This window comes from Scyliorhinus torazame, chromosome 19 (assembly GCF_047496885.1).
Source record: "Scyliorhinus torazame isolate Kashiwa2021f chromosome 19, sScyTor2.1, whole genome shotgun sequence".
NCBI classification, from domain to species: Eukaryota; Metazoa; Chordata; class Chondrichthyes; order Carcharhiniformes; family Scyliorhinidae; genus Scyliorhinus; species Scyliorhinus torazame.
In genome coordinates this window covers 35,253,165-35,280,479 of record NC_092725.1, presented here as the reverse complement: position 1 = coordinate 35,280,479, position 27,315 = coordinate 35,253,165, and the positions used below count along the sequence as shown (strand labels likewise).

The following is a 27,315-nucleotide window of genomic DNA, read 5'->3' as shown; positions in this document are numbered from 1 at the left end:
GGAACCTGTAAGGAACCAGGCAGCACTGAAACCAGCAGCCATCTGCATAGTAATGAGCAATTCCAGGGCACAATGGCAACAGTTGAGGTGAATAAAGCCAAGCCAGACTCCTCGGCGCCAGCAGGAGCCAAGACAAAGGAAGGCCAACGGACATTAAGGGACCGCCCAACGATCAGGGAACTCCAGTATTAGAGAAATCGATCCAAGTGATCGGAATGCAGTCCAATCACTTGGGACCAGGTACGGGGTCCGCCCCAAAGGGCAGGAGGCCCCTGCGGACTATAAAGTAAAACCCCCAAGTTCAAATCGGCCTTCTTTGGCAGGGTCACTCAGCAACTTGAATCAACCCGTGAGAGTGACCTGTCTAAGCTGCCGCCAACCAAGTAAGTCTCAAGTCAACGCTGGCTACGAGATAGGCGCACCTAGCTACCAGTCGATGCCGTCTTTTGAATCCTGCAGACTCAGGACCTGAATGAAAGGCCATTTGTTCCCTGACCTGGTGGGCCAGTCCGAAGCTACGTATAGGCCTTTTAGTGATAGGAATAGCCTAGAAAGTAGAGTTTATGCATGAGTAGTGATTTATTGTGTATAATAAATGTGTTTTGATTTGAATCTTACTAATTGATGTGTTGAGTTATTGATAATTCCTTGAACTTGAACCTCGTGGCTGTATCATAAAGATACCCGGCGACTCTAGAGCGAAGGTTAAACAAACAGAGCAAATTACTATTTAAGAGCCAACCAAAAGTTAGCAACATATTACTGGCGACATCCTGATGGGACCCGATCGAGAAGTGGCTCGGGACTCCGCTCCACTCCGGGAGAACCGAAAAATTTGAATTAGAAATCCAATTGTTAACAGAAAAACCACAAGTGTTCAAGTAGTTCTGATCAATCCTCATAATTCGGAAGTGTGTGAATGCATGCGTTACTAACAGGGCTATAAGGTAACACTGATTGATTTTTGTTGCAACAAAACTGCCTTAATACCTCTTGTTCCAAATTTTAAGAGAAGTATTTAGAGAGGAAAGATGGCAATGCAGGCAATGCAAAGCCTCATGAACCCCGAAAAATTCGTGGTCGCAACGACCAGCAGTAGAGTAGGACAGTGTCATGTTTGGGAAGAGGAAATCAGAAAGTACCTCAAAGGGAAAGGATGGCCCCTTTGGAGCAAATTCTGTGAAAATGAGGAAACATGTCCCGGGACTCTTGGACATACTTGGTGGGAGAACCTGAGCGAAATCCATAAGGAAAGCGTGGGAAAAGCTCGCAAGCCGATGGTAATCGTGTCCTGTTTGGCACAATTGCGAGGCACAGAGGAGATCGTTCGGATGCTCCGTAAAGAGAGAGAGGAGACACATCGAATGAGTAACGTCGATCTGTTGAGATAGAGAAAGAGAACCTAGAATTAAGAAGGAAGTTAGCAGCAAAGTACGGAGAGGTGGATGATGCCAAGTGGGCACACCAGTCTTGTCTGGCGCACCTAAGCAGCTTCCAGACACAGTATGAAAAGGCCTATCAGGACACGCAACATGCAGTCCTGGTAAGGAAGAAACAGAGAAACAGGTAGAGGCATTGCAAAGGCAGTGTAGCGACCTGAAAGCAGCATTATGAGCACTCCATACTACCACCACAGAGCACAGACAAAGCTCACTAGATCACGCATAAGTGCCGGAAGCAGATTGCAGAACTACAATCTTTACTTTCAATTCAGAATGGGTTCCAGAGCACCTTTGGATCCCAGTTAGATACAGAAGACGGCCCGGATTTCGAAGAATTAAATGAGACTGCACATAGATATGTTAGGGAACATGTGCGCAAGGAAAACCCCAGAAGAGAAAAGTGCCCCAACCCCCCACAGAGCAGATAATTCAGGCACCAATGAATCCAGTAACCACCCACCGCACAGTCACATCGGAAGGAGACACGGAATTCCTGTACACCACCCCCTTAACCGTGACCCAATTACGGGACGGGTGCGAGAAAATCACACCATTCCTCCCCACCTCAGACCCCCACCACTTCTTTGCTAGAGTAAAGCAGTAGGCGACCATGTACGGCCTGGACGAGCGTGAGCACGTGAAGCTCACAGTTTTGAGCTTAGATCCTTCGGTCGTAGCAGCCCTTCCCGACCCACAGAATGTAGGAGGAGGCACCCTAGCAGAGATGCACGCAGCGATCCTAGACGTGACCGGCTACAACAGAGGTGACCCCGTAGAAGGCCTGAATAAGTGCAGGCAGAAAAAGACAGAACACCCCACAGCGTTTGCTGGACGCCTGTGGATTCATTTCACGGCAGTTTTTGGAAATTTAGAACGTGCCCATTTGTCCCAAGACAGTATGGGCTAATGGGCCCGCACCCTTATCTCCCATGCCACAGAGGCAGGACAAAAAGCCTGTACGAATTATGACCCCTCAGAGGAAGCCCACAATGAGAAATGGGTTTTAAAAAGAATGTCCCGCACCTGGGAGCAGTCTGTTCAAAACAAACCTGCAGTTAGGAAACCCGAGGAACAGCAGGCAGAAGCAGACATCCAAGCAATGAAAACGCACCAGAACGCCACGTGGGTGAACGAAGGCAGGAACATCCTCCCACAAAAGCCACAGGAGTGTTACAACTGTGGACAGTTAGGACACTTTGCACGAGAATGCAATGCCCCAGGAAAGCCACAGAGAGCCCAGCAGGCAGGCACTATGAATAAGAATAGGACAGAGCCCATACAGAGTGTGAGCACCCGTTCAGACCAGACGGACCTGAACGGAACAGACTGACGGTGTTCGGGCTCCCCCAGTTGGGTCTGCGACACCCTTTGGTATAGGTCCGGCTGACCAGTAGTTGCAGCAACGATACGGGGGCAGCCCATCGAATTTCTCTGGGACACAGGAGGGTCCTGCACCACAATCAATTCCTGCACCATATTCCAGAAAGACACGTGGCCCAGTACAGCCACCATTACCCTCAGCGGCTTTACAGGCCACTCACAGCAGGGACACATCACAGCCCCTGTACCCATTCAAATCGGCAACATCACCACCAAGCACCCCATCGTCTTAGTCGACCTGCCCCACACAGCAGAACACATTTTGGGAATTGACTTTATGAACTCCCACAACTTGTCCTTTGATCCAGTAAACCAGTGTGTCTGGAGAATGGCAAAATCCACAAGAGCCCCCGCAATGCTCACAATAGGCGAATACGCCAACAAGATTAGCGCAGTCCGTGAATTTTGGTTTGATCCAACCACAATTTGCACAGACAACAGGTTAGGACCGTTCTGCAGAAGCACAGGACAGCATTCGCGACCCACAAAGACGACTGTGGCCGGATGACTGGTTCCGTTCAAATCACAGGACCTGACCCTAGACCCCAAAAGCAATAGGGATGTCCCCAAGAGGCAGAGGGAGAAATCTCAAAAGTGATCGACAGCTTATTAGAGCAGGGCGTACTTCGATCAATAGCCCCTACTAATAAGGCCCTGATTAAGCCAGTGAGAAAGCCCGATGGATCATGGCGACTGACCATCGATTACCGGGAACTCAACAAAGTCACCCCCGCAGCAGCCCCCACGATAGCCACAAGTCCCGAGACCATGCTCAAACAGGGACTCAACTCACAATACTTTACGGTTTGGGACATCAGTAACGGATTCTGGTCCATTCCATTGGCAAAAGCGTGCCAATACAAATTTGCCTTCTCTTTTAAAGGTCAGCAGTACACGTGGACATGTCTTCCACAAGGATTCCACAACTCCCCCTCCATTTTCCACCGACAGCTGGCTAATGGATTATCGCAATGTTCCGCCCCGAATGTCTGGTCCAGTATGTGGATGACCTATTACTGCAGACAGACACCAAGGCAGAGCACAACGAGCTTCTGGCCGAACTCCTGGAACACCTACAGAAAATTGGTTGTAAAGTAAACCCCAAAAAGGCCCAGATTTTGGAAAACAAAGTGATATATATGGGTACAATTATCACGCACGGTAAACGCAAGATCGAGCACAAAAAAATTGACTTGATTGCCAAATTGCCCCTTCCCCAGAATGTTTCAGCCGTCCGGTTGTTTCTAGGACTGGTTGGCTACTGCCGAAACCACATTGACGGTTTCGCCAGCAAGGCAGCACCCCTCTCGGAAAAGAAAGGAGCCCCTTGGGAATGGCTTCCACAGCATACGGATGCTGTGGATGCTTTGAAAAGAGCCCTCATTGCAGCCCCCGCACTACAAGTTCCAGACCCGCTTTCCCCTTGCGCTATAGAGATAGCTAGCACAGACCACACCCTTTCGGCCGTGCTCCTCCAGGAACGGCACGAACAGTTAAGACCCGTGGTTTACGCCTCCAGACTTTTGGATCCTGTGGAGCAGGATTTTCGGCCTGTGAAAGGCACCTGCTCGCAGTTCAGTATTTTTCTTACATAACCGGAATAAACCCCATCACAATCCTCACAGAACACACACCCACCCAACTTTTACTTGATGGACGACTCAAGGATGGTCCAGTTAGTCTAATTAGAGCAGCTAGATGGACCCTTCTTTTGCAGGGACGGGACATCACTGTTAAAAGGACCAAGACCCACACTTTCTCAGTCGATAACCTTCAGTACCCAGGCACCCCCATGAATGTGAAATCATCGCACTGCACTGCAACACAGGCCCCTTGATTGCGATAACACCCCCCAGAAAGAAAGGTACTTCACCCGAGAGCCCCCAGCCCACAGACACGTGCGAACCTTTAAGAATATATGCATTTCAGATGGTTCTTCCACTATATTAGAAGGGAAGCACATTACAGGATGTGGCACATATGTCGAGGACGCGCAGAGATGCGCTCTAGAAGAAATATCACTAAAGCTACCAGGCCACTTAGGCGTGCAGGCGGCAGAACTAGCAGCCATTGCGTACATTGTGGATCACCCAGATTCCTTCCCCAGCCCAGCAGACATATACTCAGGCAGCCTCTATGTCTGCAACAGCCTTACATAATTCCTACCCATGTGGAAAGCAAGAGGATTTGTTTCCGCAGACGGAAAACCCCTCTCTTCAGCCCCATTGCTCCGGCACATTTTAGAAAAAGCACAGAACAGGACATTCGGAATCGTTAAAGTTCAAAGTCACCACCGTTCCTCCCCTCCTGGAAATGTACAGGCCGACGCACTGGCAAAAGCAGGTGCCAGGCACGGATATTTTTGGACACCCCTCGAAAGCGCACCAGTGAATGCAGCTCAGGTCTCGCAGATTAATTTTCAGGATTTAGTGCAGGCCCAGAAGCAGGATAACAATCTCAGGGAGATGTTGAAAGGACACTTTCCAGCCCCCGATGATCGATTTAAAAATGCACTGGCCACACATGACGGTGTGGTGTCAAAAGACACCCTTTATGTGGTTCCTGAACAGGACAGGAATGAGCTCATTTGTTTGTTCCATGACAGTCATGGACTTCAGGGAATTGATCCCACTACAGCCCACCTCAGGCAGCTCTGTTGGTGGCCAAGTTTAAAAGAAGACGTAACGCACTATGTGCAGAATTGCCTTTTCTGTGCCCAGAACAATCCGGACAGATATGCCAAGAAGGCTCAGCTTAGTCACACGCGCCTCGTTAACAGCCCCTGGACTAACCTCCAGATCGATTTTATAGGACCATTGCCTCCTTGCAGGAATGGTTACAAATACGTATTAGTCATCATAGACACTTTTACGAAATGGGTAGAGGCATTCCCATCCAGAACGAACACGGCAAAGACCACAGCCAAGATCCTGACCCACCACATCTTTACGAGATGGGGACTCCCCCGCAGCATTGAATTCGACCAATGTTCCCATTTTACGGGACGTGTCATGAAGAACATGCTCACGATATTTGGCATTACCCCAAAATTCCACATCGCATACCACCCCAGTCAAGTGATATCGTGGAGCGCATGAATCGGACCCAAAATGATCCCTCAGAAAAATGGTCCAACAAAACAACACCAATTGGGACTCAGTCCTAACTTTTGCGTTGATGTTTTTGAGAAATAGTGTCTCAACTTCCACAGGCTACACCCCACACACTCTCATGACCGGACGCCCTATGAAAGGCACAGAATTTCTTTTAGGATTGGACTTGACGAGCCCCGAAGTGACGGCCCTCACACACGAGAACGCAGTAAAACAACTAGTTGCGAATGTAAGAACGGCTCAGCTAGCAGCCGCAGTAAGATTAAGCACACGGAAGAAACAGAGCAAGGCCTCTTTTGACAAGACAGTGCATGCGACTGAGTTTGAGGTAGGACAGCAGGTCATGCTCTCAATTTATAACCCCAGCACATTCCTGTCACCTAAATATTCAGGTCCATACTCCATTGAGGACAAAGTAAGCCCCTCCGTCTATAAAATGAAGTACCCAATGGAAAGACTGCGTGGTTCCATCTTAACCAGCTTAAGGCAGATGGCCCACAGTCCAAACACGCACACCACGTCATGGTCAACGCAGCAGACCACGCCCCGTTCACAGCCAACGTATCAGCCTACCCTCCCCCAACACGCCCACCACATCCACGGACTCGCCCTCGACTCCATCCCCGACCTCTAAACTCTGCCCCGGAACGCCCACAGACAGCAGCAGCAGCGACAGCGACTGTGACTCAGACAATAGCCACAGCACGCCTCCCTGCTATCCCCAGGCAAAAGGGCCCACACCCAGCGAATCTGACCACGATTCGAGTGATCCCTTCCTCATCACGTTCTTCAACAAACTCCACCAAACACCACCACCCTACAATGACGATTCCGCCCCACAGAACTTGACACCACCTTTTGGCACCGCGTCAACTCATACAGGCTCGTCCGGAACGACGAGATGGACCCTAAATCGCACCATGCAGCCCTATCAGCCCTTATACATTCAAAAGTATGGCATCTGGGAGAAGATGACGACTTTGAGCCTGACTCCCAAAACGAGAACCCCTTTGCGGCCCTGTTCGCAACTGATAACGGAGGTGTCCAGATGATGTTTTAAAAAGGAACCGCTTGGGAGAAAACAGTGTCCTTTCTGATGGAACCTGCAGCTTGTTGTTTCATGTTGTTTGTTACTGTTAGTGTTAAATGTTGTTTGTAAGATCGGAATTTTTTTTTCCCATGGCTCCACGCCTTATTTGTCTGCAGAAACCTTTGAGAGCTTGCCAGCACACTCATCGGCCGAAACCACAGAGCTTGCCAGACCCCCGTTTATAACTGCTCTTCTGGTTCGAAGGTAGAACCAATACGGCAACCCCCCCACAATGACTACATTTCTTGCCCGTTCTTTCCGGTTGCTCAGGCAGTGGAGAAACGGCATTGGTCCCCGCCCTGCCTGAGGACCCCCCCTCTGGTCAGCTACGCTCGGGTAGAGCACACACGGCATTGGTCGCCGTCCTACCTGGGGATTCCATCCAATTCTTACCCGTCGCAGCCCATACGCACCTCATTTCGGCACTTTTGGTTCAAAAAGTTTTGTTTTGTTTTCCGGCAACCCTTAGGTTGCTATCCCTATGCTATTTACATCCGCAAACATTTGGATGGTAAATTGCGCAGCCTGCGAGACGGCTCGCACTGTTTCAGGATTTTTAAGTGTGTCTTGTCCTGAATATTCGTTTAAAAAAAATGTTTTTTTAAATGAAGGAGTCACACACGGTGGCACATTGTAAAGGGAGAATTGGTACTGAAGGACAGGCATACTAACGCACGAGATATTAACCAAGATAGTAACAGAAACTATGCTTGATCCCACAGAATCCCAGAAGCTCCAACAAAAGAGACAAAATGGAAAGGAAGAGAAGAGAAGAGAAGAGAAAGACTAAGTCAACAATGAAGACGGCATCCATGTTTTTCATTATTGCAATTTGTATTCGGTTGCGCGCGAACGCGAACCCCCTGACCCCAACCCCCTCCCCCCTCCAGCCGTTAATGATTCACTTCCCCATAGCACCCCGAGCCCAGTAACAGGCAACACCACACCATCATGGTGTGATAAGCTCATAACGTGGTATTCCCTTTCCTACGTAGTCGAATCCCTATTAGTGTTGGCGATACTCTGCAGCATCGTGCAGACTATCCGCATGAGGAAATGGAGAAGGAGAGCCTTCCGCACTTGCACCCCGGTAAACAGAATAAGATCCCCCATGTTATACCCAGGACCCCGAACCGTCGATCTATAATAAAGGACATTCGTTTGCGTTCTTCGGTAAATAAAGAAATGGAAATATTGTACACCCCTGTGCTTGACTGCCAAGCCAGGAAAAATGTAAATGCTGCTTTTATTTTGTATTGTTTAGGAAGTTAGAATGATTGAATGTTTGAGTGAGTGTAGTTTATTGAGGACAGTTAGAGGTACCGTTTTTAAAATTTTGTAATGCATGTTCCTGTTTTGACATAGCGCCACTTAGAAATTGTTAGTTAAAATTTTTCTTGCATAGTTATGGTCAGTGTAGAGGCCATAGAACAGTGCTCGCTGGGTCAGGGAATGAAGACAACGTAGTTAGGATCACAAGGAGGGTGTGTAGCCACCTGGGTTGGCCACTTCCCAACTTAAAATGGAGAACCACAAAGGCTGAAGGGAAATTCAGATAACACAGGCAAAGACTAGCAAATACAGAAATCATGTGTATTGAAACCTGTAAGGAACCAGACAGCACTGAAACCAGCAGCCATCTGCACAGTAATGAGCGATTCCAGGGCACAATGGCAACAGTTGAGGTGAATAAAGCCAAGCCAGACTCCTCGGCGCCTGCAGGAGCCAAGACAAAGGAAGGCCAGCGGACATTTAGGGACTGCCCAACGATCAGGGAACAGCTCCAGTATTGGAGAAATCAATCCAAGTGATCGGAACGCAGTCCAATCACTTGGAACCAGGTACGGGGTCTGCCCCGAAGGGCGGGATGCCCCTGGGGACTATAAAGTAAAAACCCCAAGTACCAATCGGCCTTCTTTGGCAGGGTCACTCAGGAACTTGAATCAACCCGTGAGAGTGACCTGTCTCAGCTGCCGCCAACCAAATAAGTCTCAAGTCAACGCTCGCTACGAGATAGGCGCTCCTAGCTACCAGTCCATACCAGCTTTTGAATCCTGCAGACTCAGGACCTGAACGAAAGGACATTTGTTCCCCTGATCTGGTGGGCCAGTCCGAAGCTAAGTATAGGCTTTTTAGTGATAGGAATAGCCTAGAAAGTAGGGTTTATGCACGAGTAGTGATTTACTGTGGATAATAAATGTGTTTTGATTTGAATCTTACCAATTGGTGTGTTGAGTTATTGATCATTACTTGAACTTGAACCTCATGGCGCTATCATAAAGATACCTGGTGATTCTCGAGCGAAGGTTAAACAAACAGAGCAAATTACGATTTAAGAGCCAACCAAAAGTTAGCAACAAGATCATCACTCCTTAATGCAGTAACTGCCTCCTTAACTAATAGTGCAATGTATCCTCCTTTTCTACACCATCGTCTGTCTTGCCTGAAGATTTTATATCCCAGTATGTTGAGCTGCCAATCCTGCCCCTCACTCCAGTATATTATAATTAGACATGTCAATCACTCAGTTCTAAAGACTTACCAGGGACACCAATCATAGTGAGGATGGGTTATTAACATGCTTGAATAACCTGGAGTGTGTATATCCGATCAACCATTGATAGTCATGCATGTACCTAGAAAGGCACTGAAGTGCCCAGGAAAAATCCTTGCTCATTGTTGCAACATTCCAACCTTTGTTTCTTGGATTCTGACCCATTGTTTTAACATTCTAATCAAAGCTTTTCGGATTATAACCGATTGTTGTAACAATCCATTCTGTTGTTCCCCAATTCAGTTCATTTTTGGAACCTTGCCATCTACTTTACTCAGCTTATGATGCAGTATTTTAGCACTCTTTCCCACTGTTATCAGATTCCGTTCTCTCCTCTCCTGAGAATTTTACGTTCAGCGATTCCTTCCTTCCCAAGCCCACGCCTCCACCCCATCCCCGTAACCCCACCCAACCTTTTGGACACTAAGGACAATTTAGCATGGCCAATCCACCTCACCTGCACATCTTTGGAATGTGGTCGGAAACCGGAGCACCCGGAGGAAACCCACTCAGACACGGGGAGAAAGTACAGACTGCGCACAGACAGTGTCCTCAGCTGGGAATCGAACCTGGGACCCTGGAGCTGTGAAGCAACTGTGCCACCATGCTGCCCAGGGATCTGGCAGTCTTATACACCTTGTCAGTGAAGGTGGATAGGGAGGTGTAACAATCAATTAGGATGGCAAATAGTATGTTGTCCTTCGTTGCATGATGATTTGAGTTCAGAAGTAGGGATGCATTATTGCAGTGATACACCTCCTGGGTGAAACCACACCTGGAATATTGCACGCAGTTTTGGTCTGCTAACCTAAGAAAGGATATATGTGCCATAAGGATGACAGTAGGGGTTCAGTAGGCTGATACCGGGGTTTGTGGAACTTCCAAAAGAGGAAGTATTAGTTTGACTCAACATGTATTCACTGTAATCTGATTGACTTGTATACAATTCTAACAGGGCTGGACAGATAAATGCAGGGAGATTGTTTATTTCCTGGTTGGAAAATCTAAAGCCGGGAGACACAGAATGCAGGGTTGACCAATTAGGACTGAGCTGAGGAAAAATATCTTTGCTCAAATGGGAGAAAACCTGTGGACTGTTCTACCACAGAAGGCCGTGGAAGCAAAGTCACTGAACATAATCAATGAAGAGATTTGTTTAAAGATTAAAATCCAGGGTCAGCCATGCTCCATGGCGGAACAGGCTCAAAGGCCCGAATGATCTACTCCTGCTCATCATTTCTGTGTTTCTGTGAGATGAGCTACTTGCCACTGATGGCCTTCTGCAGCCACAATATTTACTTGAAATGAAATGAAATGAAAATCGCTTATTGTCACAAGTAGGCTTCAAATTAAGTTACTGTGACAAGCCCCTAGTCGCCACATTCCGGCGCCTGTTCGGGGAGGCTGTTACGGGAATTGAACAATGCTGCTGGCCTGCCTTGGTCTGCTTTCAAAGCCAGTGATTTAGCCCTGTGCTAAACAGCCCCATATACAAGTAGGTTTCAAATGAAATTACTGTGAAAAGCCCCTAGTCGCCACATTCTGGCGCCTGTTCAGGGAGGCTGGTACAGGACTTGAACCCATGCTGCTGACCTGCTTTAAAAGCCAGCTATTTAGACCAGTGTGCTAAACCAGCCCCTTTTGGAAAATTTACTTGGTGTTGGGTGGAGGTGTTGAGTTTGGGTAGGGTGCTCTTTCCAAGAGCCGGTGCAGGCTCAAAGGGCCGAATGGCCTCCTTCTGCACTGTAAATTCAATGATAATCTATGATTAATCTAGGACAAAGGTTCGGCACAACATCGTGGGCCGAAGGGCCTGTTCTGTGCTGTATTTTCTATGTTCTATGTTCTTTAGTTTGATTACTACGCCAAGGATATTGATACTGTGTGGGTGACTAATCTCATTGCAATCAAATATGAAGTGGGAATGGTTAGATTCTCTCTTGATTGGGATGGGCAAGTCAGCCAGTTGTGCGGCTATAATGCTATTTGCCACTGATCAGACAAAACAAGATTATTGTTCAAGTCTTGCTGCATTTGCACAACGGCTGCTCCGAATCTCTAGTGACGCAGAACCTTTTGGCTTTGTTGGAAATGTTCCTGTAACATGGAACAGTCCAGTAACCTCCTGACATCCTGTCCGATAGACGTGAACACACTGCAACAAACTTGCATTAATAAATAGCCCTAGAACACGAGCTAGGATCTCATTGCCCACCTATTTGGAAAAGACACTGCAACGTGCAATTTTCTCATCTTAATAATTGCTATTTGAACACTCTGTTTCTTTAGCAGACCATGCCTGAACTGAACAGTTTAATGCAAAAAATAATATGGAATGATTCACACATCATCATACCTGCACACAAAAGATTAGTTTGGAGGTTGTATTCAATGCGATGAGTTACTTCAGTGCAGAGATTCTGTCCAGTGGATGCATTGAATAAAGTGTGGAGTCTGTGCTAAATATGAACAAAGAACAAAGAAAATTACAGCACAGGAAAAGGCCCTTCGGCCCTCCCAGCCTGCGCCGATTAAGATCCTTTATGTAAACCTGTCTTCTATTTTCCAAGGGTCTACTTCCCTCTGTTCCCCGCCCGTTCATAAATCTGTCTAGATGCATCTTAAATGATGCTATCGTTCCAGGCACCCACCACCCTCTGCGTAAACAACTTTCCACGCACATCTCCCTTAAACTTACCCCCTCTCACCTTGAAATCGTGACCCCTTGTAATTGTCACCCCCACTCTTGGAAAAAGCTTGTTGCTATTCACCCTGTCCATACCTCTCATAATTTTGTCGACCTCAATCTGGTCCCCCCTCAACCTCTGTCTTTCCAACGAAAACAATCCTAATCTACTTAACCTTTCTTCATAGCTAGCACCCTCCATACCAGGCAACAACCTGGTGAACCTCCTCTGCAACCTCTCTAAAGCATCCACATCCTTCTGGTATTGTGGCGACCAGAACTGCACGCAGTATTCCAAATGTGGCCTAACCAAAGCCTTATACAACTGTAACATGACGTGCCGGCTCTTGTACTCAATACCCCATCTGATGAAGGCAAGCATGCTGTCTGCCTTCTTGACCACTCTATCGACCTGCGCTGCCACCTTCAGGGTACAATGGACCTGAACGCCCAGATCTCTCTATACATCAATTTTCTCCAGGACTCTTCCATTGACCGTATAGTCCGCTCTTGAATTAGATCTTCCAAAATGCATCACCTCGCATTTGCCTGGATTGAACTCCATCTGTCATTTCTCTGCCCAATTCTCCAATCTATCTATATCTGCTGTATTCTCTGACAGTTCTCCTCGCTATCTGCAACTCCACCAATCTTAGTATCATCTGCAAACTTGCTAAACAGACCACCTATACCTTCGTCCAGATCATTTATGTATATCACAAATAACAATTGTCCGAGCACGGATCCCTGTGGAACACCACTAGTCACCTTTCTCCATTTTGAGACACTCCCTTCCACCATTACTCTCTGTCTCCTGTTGCCCTGCCTGTTCTTTATCCATCGAGCTAGTACACCCTGAACCCCATACAATTTCACTTTTTCCATCAACCTGCCATGGGAAACTTTATCAAACACCTTACATCTACAGCCATTCCCTCATCAATTAACTTTGTCACTTCCTCAAAAAATTCTATTGGGTTTGTAAGACATGACTGTCCCTGCACAAAACCATGCTGCCTATCACTGATAAGTCTATTTTCTTCCAAATGTGAATAGATCCTATCCCTCAGTATCTTCTCCAACAGTTGGCCTGTCACTGACGTTAAGCTCACAGGTCTATAATTCCCAGGATTATCCCTGCTACCCTTCTTAAACAAAGGGACAACATTAGCAATTCTCCAGTCCTCTGGGACCTCACCCGTGCTCAAGGATGCTGCAAAGATATCTGTTAAGGCCCCAGCTATTTCGTCCCTCGCTTCCCTCAGTAACCTGGGATAGATCCCATCCAAACCTGGGGACTTGTCCACCTTAATGCCTTTTAGAATACCCAAAACCTCCCCCTTCCTTATGCCGACTTGACCTCGAGTATTTAAACATCCATCCCAAGCCTCAACATCCATCATGTCCCTCTCCTTGGTGAATACCGATGCAAAGTACTCATTAAGAATCTCACCCATTTCCTCTGACTCCACGCATAAATTCCCTCTTTTGTCTTTGAGTGGGCCAATCCTTTCTCTAGTTACCCTCTTGCTCCCTAGAAACAAATAAAAGGCTTTGGGATTTTCCTCAACCCTGTTAGCCAAAGATATTTCATGACCCCTTTTAGCCCTCTTTATTGCGGGTTTGAGATTTGTCCTACTTTCCCGATATTCCTCCAAAGCTTCATCAGTTTTAAGTCGCCAAGATCTTATGTATGCTTTCTTTTCTACCTTAGCTAGTCTCACAATTCCACCCGTCATCCATGGTTCCCTAATCTTGCCATTTCTATCCCTCATTTTCACAGGGACATGTCTGTCCTGCACTCTAATCAAACTTTCCTTAAAAGAATCCCACATTTCAAATGTGGATTTACCCTTAAACAGCTGCTCCCAATCGACATTCCCTATCTAAAGCCGAATTTTGTTAGACTTGGCCTTTCCCAAATATAGCACTCTTCCTTTAGGACCACTCTCGACTTTGTCCATGAGTATTCTAAAACTTACGGAATTGTGATCGCTATTCCCAAAGTAATCACCGACTGAAACTTCAACTACCTGGCCGGGATCATTCTCCAATACCAGGTCCAGTATGGCCGCTTCCCAAGTTGGACTATTTACATACTGCTCTCAAAAAACTCTCCTGGATGTTCCTTACAAATTCTGCTCCGTCTCCACTTCCAAAACTCCATGAATCCCATTCAATGTTGGGGTAGTTAAAATCTCCCATCACGACCACCCTATTGCTCCTACAATTTTCGATAACCTGTCTACATATTTGTACCTCTACTTCACGCTCGCTTTTGGGAGGCCTGTAGCAAAGTCCCAACAATGTTACTGCATCCTTCCTATTTCTTAGCTCTACACATATTGCCTCAGTGCAGCGATGTGCAATGTGGATGATGTGCTCAGTGCTGGGACTGTATATAATATACATTCCATGTTAACTGTAGACGAGTGAGGCCAGTCGTTTGGGACAGGAGTTTGTTTAGGGGGTGAATACGATAGCTTTTGTCTCACTGTTAGAAATAGAGAAATGAAAGCCCTCCAATTTAGGAAGGGCAAGAACATTTGAACATGTAGACCAGGAGATAATTAATGACTCAATTCAAACAGTAGAAAGAGAGATGTCAGAAAATCAATCAACCAGGATCTAGATACATTTTGATTTCAGATGGGAAATTATAACAACAAGAAGTAGCGTGCGTGAGTCGTGTGCACGCACCCTAATTGTAACTATAACATAGAACAGTACAGCGCAGAACAGCCCCTTCGGCCCTCGATGTTGTACCGAGCATTGTCCGAAACCAAGATCAAGCTATCCCACCCCCTGTCATTCTGGTGTGCTCCATGTGCCTATCCAATGACCGCTTGAAATTTTCTAAAGTGCCCGACTCCACTCTCACAGCAGGCAGTCCATTCCACACCCTAACCACTCTCTGAGTAAAGAACCTACCTCGAACATCCCTCCTATATCTCCCACCCTGAACCTTATAGTTATGCCACCTTGGAACAGCTACATCCACCTGATGAAATAGTATCTGTAAGTCCACTCTGTCTATCCCCCTTAAGTCGACTCTCATCCTCCTCCGCTCCAAAGAGAAAAGCTCCCTCAACCTTTCCTCTTAATTTCAGGAAAAATAAGAAAAGAAGAGATAAGCAGGTCTTGTCAGAAAGGTTCCAGGATAATCATGGAGAATTTAGTCTACAAATAAATTGGAAAATTAAATGGGGAAAGGTAGTAGTTGATAAGTTCATAGCATGCTTTCAGGATAGTTTCTTGGAAGTGCACATTCAGTTCGAGGGAGAACAGTGTACATTAACGATTAGTATTTGGACCATTGAGTTATCAGGGCTGAAAGCAGAGTTATCAGAAATCAACTGACAACTGTGTTTCAGAGGTAGATAAACCGGGATTCAGTTGCACATGTTAAAATGCAAGTGTTTTTCATGCATCGGTGCAGACTCGAGGGGCCAAAGGGCCCCTTCTGCTATCTTTTATTATGCGATTCTGTGAATTGAAATTACACAGGTCAGCCAAACTCAATTAGAAAGACAAGCCACAAGGAGAAGGTCCATCATCTGTCGTTAATTATAAAAGGTAATGGCAGTAATAAATTTTAAGAAAAAGCAGTTATTTCCACAGATTTGCTCAGATTATTGTAGAGAATACCAAGAAGAACAAGTATTGACAGAAAGATTGGTAACTAGGGAAGATCAGCTGGACTACGACAGGAAACGAGCGTACAAATTATAAGGATGGACAGGTAAGGACATTTCAACAGGTAAAGAATTAACGTGAGCTCTGGTCCTACATCAGATATTTCTGGGGAATTGATGTTGGAGCGTAGGGGTCTGATGTTATAGCAGGCATTTGGGAGAATTTCAGGCAAATCAGGTAGTGTCAAGATTGTTCTATGAAAGGAAAACATGTTAGAATCATAGAATTTACAGTGCAGAAGGAGGTCATTCGGCCCATCGAGTCTACACTGGCTCTTGGAAAGAGCACCCTACCCAAGCCCACACTTCCACCCTATCCCCATAACCCAGTAACCCCACCCAACACCAAGGGCAATTTTGAACACTAGGGGAAATTTATCATGGCAAATCCACCTAACCTGCACATCTTTGGACTGTGGGAGGAAACCGGAGCACCCGGAGGAAACCCACGCACACACGGGGAGGATGTGCAGGCTCCGCACAGACAGTGACCCAAGCCGGAATCGAACCTGGGACCCTGGAGCTGTGAAACAATTGTGCTATCCACAATGCTACCGTGCTGCCCAACAATGCTACCGTGCTGCTAATGTTGAACGACTTTATTGGAATGTGCTGAAGCAGTCACGTGCGTAGTGAACCGATAAATGTACTGTGCTCGTCGTTCCAAAAGGTATTTGATAAATGCCATGTGAAACGTTACTGCAAAAAATAAAAACTAATGGTTTAACGTCGGATAACATACTAGCATGAATTGAATATTGGCTATTTAAGCGGAAGCAGAGAGTTGGCAACAATGGGTCTTTTTTCTGGTTGGCAGGATGTGACGAGCGGTGCTCCACAGAGATCAGTGTTTCATAGAATTTACAATCTCGGGACAATCTTTCTCCAGTTGACTTGCATGAATGGTCTGGAGGTGTGCTTATAATATAATAATTTAATAATAATCTGTATTAGTGTCACAAGTAGGCTTACATTACCACTGCAATTAAGTTACTGTCAAAATTCTCCAGTCGCCACATTCCGGCGCCTGTTCGGTTTCACTGAGGGAGAATTCAGAATGTTCAGTTCACCTAACAAGCACGTCTTTGGACTGTGGGTGGAAAACGGAGCACCCGGAGGACACCCACGCAGACACGGGGAGACCATGCAGACTCCACACAGACAGTGACCCAAGCGGGTATCAAACCCAGGACCCTGGCGCTGTGAGGCAACAATGCTAACTACCGTGCTCCTAATTTTCATCCCTTAGATAATCAGGAATCTATCTTGCTCTGTCATGAAACATATTCCAACATTCTGCTTCTGCACCTTTTGAGAAATGGAGTTCCAGGTATTCACCACAAGGGAAAGTACTCAGAAATCTCCTAATCTTTGTGTATTTTGAAACAGTGACTTCAGGTTCTAGATTCTACGGCAGGTGGAGACATCCTCCACATGTTGATCATGTTAATACCCCTCAGGCAAATAAAAGCTTTGATCAATCTGCCTCCTCCTGTTCGAAACTATAGTGGATGGATGTTGTGGATGTTATATATCAGAGGATACATTTCTGCACATGATGTATAGTGACATGGGCAGAGTATTTGTGGGAGCTTTGTGGGGCTCTATCTGAGATTCCATGAGCAGCACCTCTTAATAAAACATCTCATCGTGTATCCACTAATCCAGAGTTTTGGATGCGGCGAACAAAGCAACGTAACAAAAGAGAAAACTGGCGATTAGGATTGAGGCAATAAACATTGCAAAAGAAGAAATTAGTCACAAAAATAGTGGATACTGGTTGGGAGCAAGAAAGATTATCAGCACTGACTCTCTCCCAGACACATGTGTTGGGCGAAGTACATCTACAGATGCTGAAGGGTATAAAAATCTTCACTACAACCATGAATAAAGAATAACCCAATTCAGGAAGTACCTAGAGTCTGGGTTACAGGATCATGCAAGTGGTCAAAGCCAATTGGTCTGTGAGTAGCAGGCATTCAGAAGCCTTCGATCTGTACATGCCATTACTCTGGGTAAAGCCGAACTCGTCATAAAGGGAAAGCAACATTTCTCGCTGCTTCTGGATCGTTTGGGATATAGGAAGATAGGAGCAGGAGTATGCTGTTCAACCCTTCGAGCCTGTCTCACCATTAATGAGGTCATGGCTGTTCTGTGACCTAACTCAATATGCTGGCCTTTTGGCCCATATCCTTTAAGATCTTAGCTGAACAAACATCTGTATAACTCATATTCAAAATTACAATTGATATAGTTTAGCTGCTGTTTGTGGGAGGAAGTTCCAAAACTTTGTCACTCGCTGAGTGACAAACTGCTTCTTAACATTTTTCCTGAACAGTCTAGACCTATTTTTTAGACTGTGCCTACTAGTTTTCGAATTTCCAAGCTGTGGGAGTAGTTTATATTTAACTAGCTTGTCTCCCTGATTGCGCCATACCTTCAACCAAGGGTGAGTTTGGGAATTTGAATCTAGGTGGGAATTGAATCCAAGCCAATCGGTAAGACTGTTCCTTTTAAATTTCAGGAGTTTAAATTAATTTAATAATCTAGAATTGTGCAGTGTAGGTTAACAAGGGCTGCCCCACCCACTCACATAACTGGTTGGCAGTTAAGTGTCATTCATCTTAATCTACTTTGATTTAAAAGCAGGTGGGGAGGGGAGTCAACTCAGGCCAATTTAAAAAGAGCAACTTGTAACTCATTCCAGTGAGTTCTCCCAGTGAACCAGAGAAGACACAGCCAGAGTGAGACACAACCAAGAGTGAGTTTGGGAATTTGAATCTAGGTGGGAATTCCAAGCTTGTGGGGGGCGGGGGTGGGGGGAGGGTGTAGGGGTGGTGCTTTTTATCCCTGGTAAATGACTGGGAAGTAGTTTTTCTTTTCATTGTCTAATTTATTTATTTTTTCTTTTGTTTTTTGGAATTGTAGTTGTATACATTTACCTAAGGTTTAAGACATGGCAAGAGATCCCTGGCCTGTGTCATGCTCCTCGTGTGTGATGTGGGAGCTCAGGGACACGTCCACTGTCCCTGGCTCCTTCACGTGCAAAACGTGTCCAGTTGCAGCTTCTGTTAAACCGCTTGATGGCTCTGGAGCTGCGGATGGACTTTGGAGCATCCGCGATGCTGAGGACGTCGTGGATAGTACGTTTAGCGAGTTGGTCACACCGCAGGTGAAAGTTACTGAGGGAGATAGAAAATGGGTGACCAAAAGACAGGGCAAGAGTAGGAAGGCAATGCAGGTGTCCCCTGCGGTCATCTCCGTGCAAAAACAGATATACCGCTTTGGATTCTGTTGAGGGAGATGGCTCACCTGGGGAAGGCAGCAGCAGCCAGGTTCATGGCACTGTGGCTGGCTCTGCAGTGCAGCTGGGCAGGAAGAAGAATGGCAGGGTTGTAGTGATAGGGGACTCAATCATAAGGGTAGTAGACAGGCGGTTCAGTGGACGCAATCGAGACTCCACGATGGTATGTTGCCTCCCTGGTGCAAGGGTTAAGGATGTCTCGGAGCGGCTGCAGGACATTCTGGCAGGGGGTGGGGGGGGGAGGGGGCGGGGAGGTTGAACAGCCAGCTGTCCTGGTGCACAGAGGCACCAACGATATCGGTAAAAAATGTGACGAGGTCCTACAAGCTGAATTCAGGGAGTTAGGAGTTAAACTAAAATGTTGGACCTCAAAGGTAGTAATCTCAGGATTGCTTCCAGTGCCACGAGCTAGACAGAGTAGAAATGTCAGGACAGATAGGATGAAGCGTGGCTCGAGAGATGGTGCAAGAGGGAGGGATTCAAATTCCTGGGGCATTGGAACCGGTTCCGGGGGGAGGTGGCACCAGTACAAACCGGACAGTCTGCACCTCGGCAGGACTGCAACTGATGTTATAGGGTAGTTTTCTAGAGCTGTTGGGAAGGGTTTAAACTAATGTGGCAGGGGATGGGAACCGATGCAGGAAGTTGGAAAGGAGTAAAACAGGGACAGAAACAAAAGGCAGTAAGGGGCAAAGTGTAAGGCAGGTAAGCCAGAGTCAAAAATCAAAAAGGGCGACAGTACAAGGTACAGACGCTGAGGGGAGGTCAGTGAATAGGCCGAGTAATACTAAAAGGAATAAAACATTAATGGTAAGCGACACCGCAGGTTGTTACATGAAGATATTGGTTCAAAGACAAGGAAAATTAGGAGAAAAGTTAAGAGGAAATATAACTTAGGAGAGGTTGCTGATCGAGGTGTTAAGATTCAAAACAGAGGCAAAAAAGCCAACATAAGTGTACCTTATCTGAATGCTCATAGTATTCGGAATAAGGTAAATGAGCTGATGGCGCAAATCACCGTGATTGACTATGATTTAGTGGCTATTACTGAAACATGGTTAAAGGAAATAGTAAGGGATGACATTGTGCTATGGAGGAGAAGGTTGAATTCATTTGGGTGGAAATGAGGAATAGTAAGGCAAAAAAGTCACTGATAGGAGTAGTCTATAGGCCACCAAATAGTAACATTAAGTTGGAGCAGGCAATAAAGAAAGAAATAATAATAAGAAATAAGCATGTATAAATGGTACAGCAGTTATCATGGGGGATTTTAATCGACATGTCGATTGATTCAACAAGGTCGGTCAAGGCAGCCTTGAGGAGGAGTTTACAGAATGTATCCACGATAGTTTCCTAGAACAGTATGCAATGGAACCTACAAGGGAACAAGCGGTTCTAGATCTCGTCCTGTGTAATGAGGCAGGATTGATTTATGATCTCATAGTTAGGGATCCTCTCGGAAGGAGTGATCACAATATGTGGAATTTAAAATACAGATGGAGGGCGTGAAGGTAAAGTGAAACACTAGTGTTTTGTGCTTAAACAAAGGAGATTACAATGGTTGAGAAAAGAACTAGCTGAAGTAGACTGGGAGCAAAGACTTTATGGTGAAACAGTTGAGGAACAGTGTTCCTCAACTGTTTCACCATAAAGTCTTTGCTCCCAGTCTACTTCAGCTAGTTCTTTTCTCAACCATTGTAATCTCCTTCCAAGAGATTTTTCACAGTGCTCAGCAAAGGTTTATACCAACAAAAAGGAAGGACGGTAGAAGGAGGGAAAATCGACCGTGTGTATCTAAGGAAATAAGGGAGAGTCAAATTGAAGGCAAAAGCATACAAAGTGGCGAAGCTTAGTGGGAGACTAGAGGACTGGAAAATCTTTAGGGGACAACAGAAAGCTACTAAAAAAGCATTGAAGAAGAGTAAGATAGATTGTGAGAGTAAACTTGCTCAGTTTCGAAAAACAGATAGTAAAAGTTTCCACAAATATATAAAACAAAAAGGGTGAATAAGGTAAATATTGGTCCTTTAGAGGATGAGAAGGGAGATTTAATAATGGGAGATGAGGAAATGGCTGAGGAACTGAACAGGTTTATTGGGTAGGCCTTCACAGTGGAAGGCACAAATAACATGCCAGTGACTGATAGATATTTGGCTATGACAGGTGAGGACCTTGAGAGGATTGGTATCACTCAGGAGATAGTGATGGGCAAGCTAATGGGGCTAAAGTTAGACAAATCACCTGGCACTGATGGAATGCCTCCCAGAGTGCTAAAAGAGATGGCTAGGGAAATTGCAAATGCATTAGTGATAATTTACCAAAATTCTTAAGATTCTGGGGTGGTCCCGGCGGATTGGAAATTAGCAAACGTGACACCACTGTTTAAAAAAGGAGGTACGCAGAAAGCGGGTAATTATAGGCCAGTGAGCTTAACTTCGGTGGTAGGGAAGATGCTGGAATCTATCATCAAGCAAGAAATAGTGAGGCATCTGGAAGAAATTGTCCAGTGGGCAGACACAGCATAGGTTCATAAAGGCCAGGTCGTGCCTAACTAATTCAGTGGATTTTGTTGAGGACATTACCAGTGAGGTAGATAACTGGGGTAACCATGCCGTCTATTGAACATAGAACGATACAGCGCAGGACAGGCCCTTCGGCCCACGATGTTGCACCGAAACAAAAGCCATCTAACCTACACTATGCCATTATCATCCATATATTTATCCAATAAAATTTTAAATGCCCTCAATGTTGGCGAGTTCACAACTGTAGCAGGTAGGGCATTCCACGGCCTCACTACTCTTTGCGTAAAGAACCTACCTCTGACCTCTGTCCTATATCTATTACCCCTCAGTTTAAAGCTAATGGAAGGATGCTTTTCTAATTGGAGGGCTGTGACCAGTGGTGTTCCACAGGGATCAGTGCTGGGACCTTTGCTGTTTGTAGTATATATAAATGATTTGGAGGAAAATGTAACTGGTCTGATTGGTAAGTTTGCAGATGACACAAAGGTTGGTGGAATTGCGGATAGCGATGAGGACTGTCAGAGGATACAGCAGGATTTAGATTGTTTGGAGACTTGGTCGGAGAGATGGCAGATGGAGTTTAATCCAGACACATGTGAGGTCATGCATTTTGGAAGGTCTAATGCAGGTAGGGAATATACAATGAATGGTAGAACCCTCAAGAGTATTGAAAGTCAAAGAGATCTAGGAGTACAGGTCCACAGGTCACTGAAAGGGGCAACACAGGTGGAGAAGGTAGTCAAGAAGGCATACGGCATGCTTGCCTTCAGTGGCCGGGGCATTGAGTATAAGAATTGGCAAGTCATGTTGCAGCTGTATAGAACCTTAGTTAGGCCACACTTGGAGTATAGTGTTCAATTCTGGTCACCACACTACCAGAAGGATGTGGAGGCTTTAGAGCAGGTGCAGAAGAGATTTACCAGAATGTTGCCTGGTATGGAGGGCATTAACTATGAGGAGCGGTTGAATAAACTCGGTTTGTTCTCACTGGAACGAAGGAGGTTGAGGGGCGACCTGATAGAGGTCTACAAAATTATGAGGGGCATAGACACAGTGGATAGTCAGAGGCTTTTCCCCGGGGTAGAGGGGTCAATTACTAGGGGGCATAGGTTTAAGGTGAGAGGGGCAAGGTTTAGAGTAGATGTACGAGGCAAGTTTTTTATGCAGAGGGTAGTGGGTGCCTGGAACTCGCTACCGGAGGAGGTGGTGGAAGCAGGGACGATAGTGACATTTAAGGGGCATCTTGACAAATACATGAATAGGATGGGAATAGAGGGAGACGGACCCAGGAAGTGTAGAAGAATGTAGTTTAGTCGGGCAGCATGGTCGGCACGGGCTTGGAGGGCCGAAGGGCCTGTTCCTGTGCTGTACATTTCTTTGTTCTTTGATAGCTGCTCATTTGTATATTTGGAATAATTGTTCAGCTTTTTGACAGACTGGAGGAATTTGGCATGGAATATTTGGAGACAATAAGCATTAATTGGGGTTATCTGTCGACTGATTGTTTTTTTGTATTTATGAGACTGACTATTTTAATTTGATCTCATATTCAGCTAATTTGGTGACAATCTTTATTCTCTCCCATCGAGAGCATGGCCTCTCTAAATGCATCAGCAGCTAAATGATGGCCATGGCAGTGGGGGATTTGATGGTCCTGATATTTGAAGTAATTTGTTCTGAAATTAAGGAGTCTTACTTCACTTGTTAATTCCTTACTCTCAATATTGCCTTGTTATTTGTTTCCATTGATTATTCTGTCTGGTTCACGGTGACATGAAATGAAAATGAAATGAAATGAAAATCGCTTATTGTCACGAGTAGGCTTCAATGAAGTTACTGTGAAAAGCCCCTCGTCGCCACATTCCGGCGCCTGTTCAGGAAGGCTGTTACAGGAATTGAACCGTGCTGCTGGCCTGCCTTGGTCTGCTTTAAAAGCCAGCGATTTAGCCCAGTGAGCTAAACCAGGCATAGACTATTTTCTAAATGGGAAATGCTTTATAAATCAGAAGCACAAAGGGACTTGGGAGTCCTTGTTCACGATTCTCTTAAGGTTCAGTCGGCAGTTAGGAAGGCAAATGCAATGTTAGGATTCTTGTCAAGAAGGCTAGAATACAAGAACAAGGATGTACTTCTGAGGCTGTTCAAGGCTCTGGTCAGAACCCATTTCGAGTACTGTGAGCAGTTTTGAGACCCATATCTAACGTATGATGTGCGGGCCATGGAAAGGGTCAAGAGGAGGTCCACCACAATGACCCTTGGAATGAACAGCTTGTCCTATGAGGAACGGTTGAGGTCTCTGGGTCTGTACTTGTTCGAGTTTAGAAGGATGAGGGGGGATTTTATTGATACTTACAGGATACTGCGAGGCCTGGATAGAGTGGACGTGGAGAGGGTGTTTCCTCTTGTAGGAAAAACTAAAACCAGAGGACACAATCTCAGAATAAAGGGGCGATTCTTAAAACAGAGATGAGGAGGAATTTCTTCAGCCAGTGGGTGGGGAATCTGTGGAACTCTTTGCCGCAGAAGGCAACGGAGGCCAATCATTGAATGTCTTTAAGACAGAGATAGATAGGTTTTTGATTAATAAGGGCATCGGGGGAGAATGGTGATGATACAAATATCGGCCATGATTGAAAGGCAGAGCAGACTGGATTGGTCCGAGTTGCCTAATTCTCCTTCTGTGCCTTATGGTCTTACAGTGCTGCCCCTTCTGGAGTTGGACTATCTACATATTGCATCAAAAGACCTTCCTGGATACATTCCAAGGGTCATTGTGGTGGACCAAGATTGGTGGCACAGTGGATAGTGAAGAAGGTTATCTAGGATTGCAACGGGATCTTGATCGATTAGGCCAGTGGGCCGACGAATGGCAGATGGAGTTTAATTTAGATAAATGTGAGGTGATGTATTTTGGCAGATCGAATCAGGCCAGGACCTACTCAGTTAATGGTATGGCGTTGGGGAGAGTTATAGAACAAAGAGATCTAGGAGTACAGGTTCATAGCTCCTTGAAGGTGGAGTCGCAGGTGGACAGGGTGGTGAAGAAGGCATTCGGCGTGCTTGGTTTCATTGGTCAGAACATTGAATATAGGAGTTGGGACGTCTTGTTGAAGTTGTACAAGACATTGGTACGGCCACACTTGGAATACTGTGTGCAGTTCTGGTCACCCTATTATAGAAAGGATATTATTAAACTAGAAAGAGTGCAGAAAAGATTTACTAGGATGTTGCCGGGACTTGATGGTTTGAGTTATAAGGAGAGGCTGGATAGACTGGGACTTTTTTCCCTGGAGCGTAGGAGGCTTAGGGGTGAACTTATAGAGGTCTATAAAATAATGAGGGGCATAGATAAGGTAGATAGTCACCATCTTTTCCTAAAGGTAGAGGAGTCTAAAACTAGAGGGCATAGGTTTAAGGTGAGAGGGGAGAGATTCAGAAGGGCCCAGAGGGGTAATTTCTTCACTCAGAGGGTAGTGAGTGTCTGGAATGGGCTGCCAGAGGTAGTAGTAGAAGCGGGTACAATTGTGTCTTTCAAAAAGCATTTAGATGGTTACATGGGTAAGATGGGTATAGAGGGTTATGGGCCAAGTGCGGGCAACTGGGACTAGCTTAATGGTAAAAAACTGGGCGGCATGGACTGGTTGGGCCGAAGGGCCTGTTTCCATGCTGTAAACTTCTATGATTCTATGATTCTATCTACAAACTCTCCCCAATCCAAGCACCTAGTACTAAGTGAGTCCCAGTCAAAACAGTAAGAAGTCTTACAACAGCAGGGAAAAGTCCAACAGGTTTGTTTCAAATCACTAGCTTTCGGAGCACTGCTAAGGTGAAGCAGACTTCTTACTGTGCTTACCCCAGTCCAACGCCAACATCTCCACATCCAGTCAATATCGGTGAAGTTAAAATCCCCTAACACAGCAAACCTGTTACGTTTGCACCTATTCCAAATCTCTCTACCTATCAGCTCCTCTATCTTTCACTGGAAGTTCGGGGGGGGGGGGGGGGGGGGGGTGTACTGAACCGCTAACATTGTGATTGCTCCCTTCCTGTTCCTGATCTCTACCCAGGCTTTCTCATTGTCTGAGCCCTCCGAGGTGTACTCCCGCTATACGGCTGTAATGTTTTCCTCAACCAGTAATGCTACTTCCCCACACCTTTTACATCCTCCTCTATCTCACCTGAAGCATCTATATCCTCCAACATTCAGCTGTCAATCCGGTTCTTCCTTTAACCACGTTTCTGTGACACCCACAGGATCATTGTTCCAAGTACTAATCAGTGCTCTAAGTTCGTCTGCCTTACCTGCTGTACTTCTGGCCTTAAAACAAATACACTTCAGACCACTGCGTTTGAGCAGAAGGGTGATGTTGTTTTCTTATTTTTATTCTCTCTTACCCCTTCAGTTCATACATAAGCTAAGCTACTGGTCTGGTTCCCACCCCACTGCCGTGCTAGTTTAAATCCTCCCGAGTGACTCGAGCAAACCTCCCAGCCAGGATATTGGGGCCCGTCCAGTTTTAATCCAACCCGTCCTACTTGTACATATGACATCTGCCCTGGAAGAGATCCCAATGATCCAGAAATCTGCATATATCAATTCCTCCTACATCACCAGTTTCGCCAAGTATTCAGCTGCATTTCTAGAGTCGCTTGCACATGACACTGGGAGTACACCTGAGAGTACAACCCTAGAGGTCCTGCGTTTTCACTTACTGTCTAACTCCCTGAACTCTTTCTGCAGGACCCCATCGTTCTTCCAGCCTATGCTTTTAGTACCTATGTGTACTCCAACCTCTGGCTGTTCAACTTGTCCCTTCCAAATGCTTTCTGCCCGTTCAGAGACATCCTGGATCCTGGCGCCAGGGAGGCAGCATACCATCCTGGAGTCTCACGTACGCAAAAGCGCATATCTGTACCCCTACATAGAGTCCCCTATAACGTTTGCTCTCGTGCTCTTTGTCCCACCCTGCTTAACAACAGAGCCCACCGTGGTGCCACTGTTCTGGCTGCTGCTGCTCTTACCCCATGATAGCCCCCCCCCAAACAGTATCCAAAACGTTATACTTGTTAGAGTGGGGGACAACCATCGGGGATTCCTGCTGACTGCCCATTCTAGCGGTCACCCATCTGGCTGCCTGTACCTCGGGTGTCACCACATCACTAAAACGTAAGTGTATGATGCTTTCCGCAACCTTCATGCTCCTAAGTGCACCCAGCTGCTGCTGCAACCTATCCATGCAGTCTGTAAGGAGCTGCAATTGGGTACACTTCCTGCAGATGTAGTGAAGCATCACGGATCTCTCACATCTCACAAGTGCAAAACTTACCCCACTGACCGACATTTCTACCACCAATTATTTTTTTTAAGAAAACTTATTAAACTCTTGCCTTCACTTATTTCTGCAGATATGCAAGGCAGATCATTATATCATTTACCTTCCCAGGATGATCTCTGGATCGCTCCCTGCAGATTAACAGTTGCAAAGCAAGAAGAAAGAAAACGAAACAAAAAGGGAAAAAGCACCT

General features: G+C 46.0%; 1 long non-coding RNA gene across 3 annotated transcripts in view; it reads right to left on the bottom strand.

Annotated features, from left to right (window-relative positions):
* LOC140395897 (uncharacterized) overlaps positions 1–26,260 on the bottom strand; it is a 35,740-nt gene extending 9,480 nt beyond the window's left edge. The window contains exons 1-3 of one of the 3 annotated variants that reach the window (XR_011936374.1): positions 25,968–26,260; positions 11,936–12,038; positions 5,996–6,066 (exon numbers count right to left, since the gene is read on the bottom strand). This is a non-coding gene — a long non-coding RNA (uncharacterized lncRNA). Of the gene's footprint in view, positions 1–5,995; positions 6,067–11,935; positions 12,039–25,967 lie in introns of those variants that run through there. The other 2 variants (XR_011936376.1, XR_011936375.1) reach the window with 2 other exon arrangements.
* Positions 26,261–27,315: the final 1,055 nt, after the last annotated feature.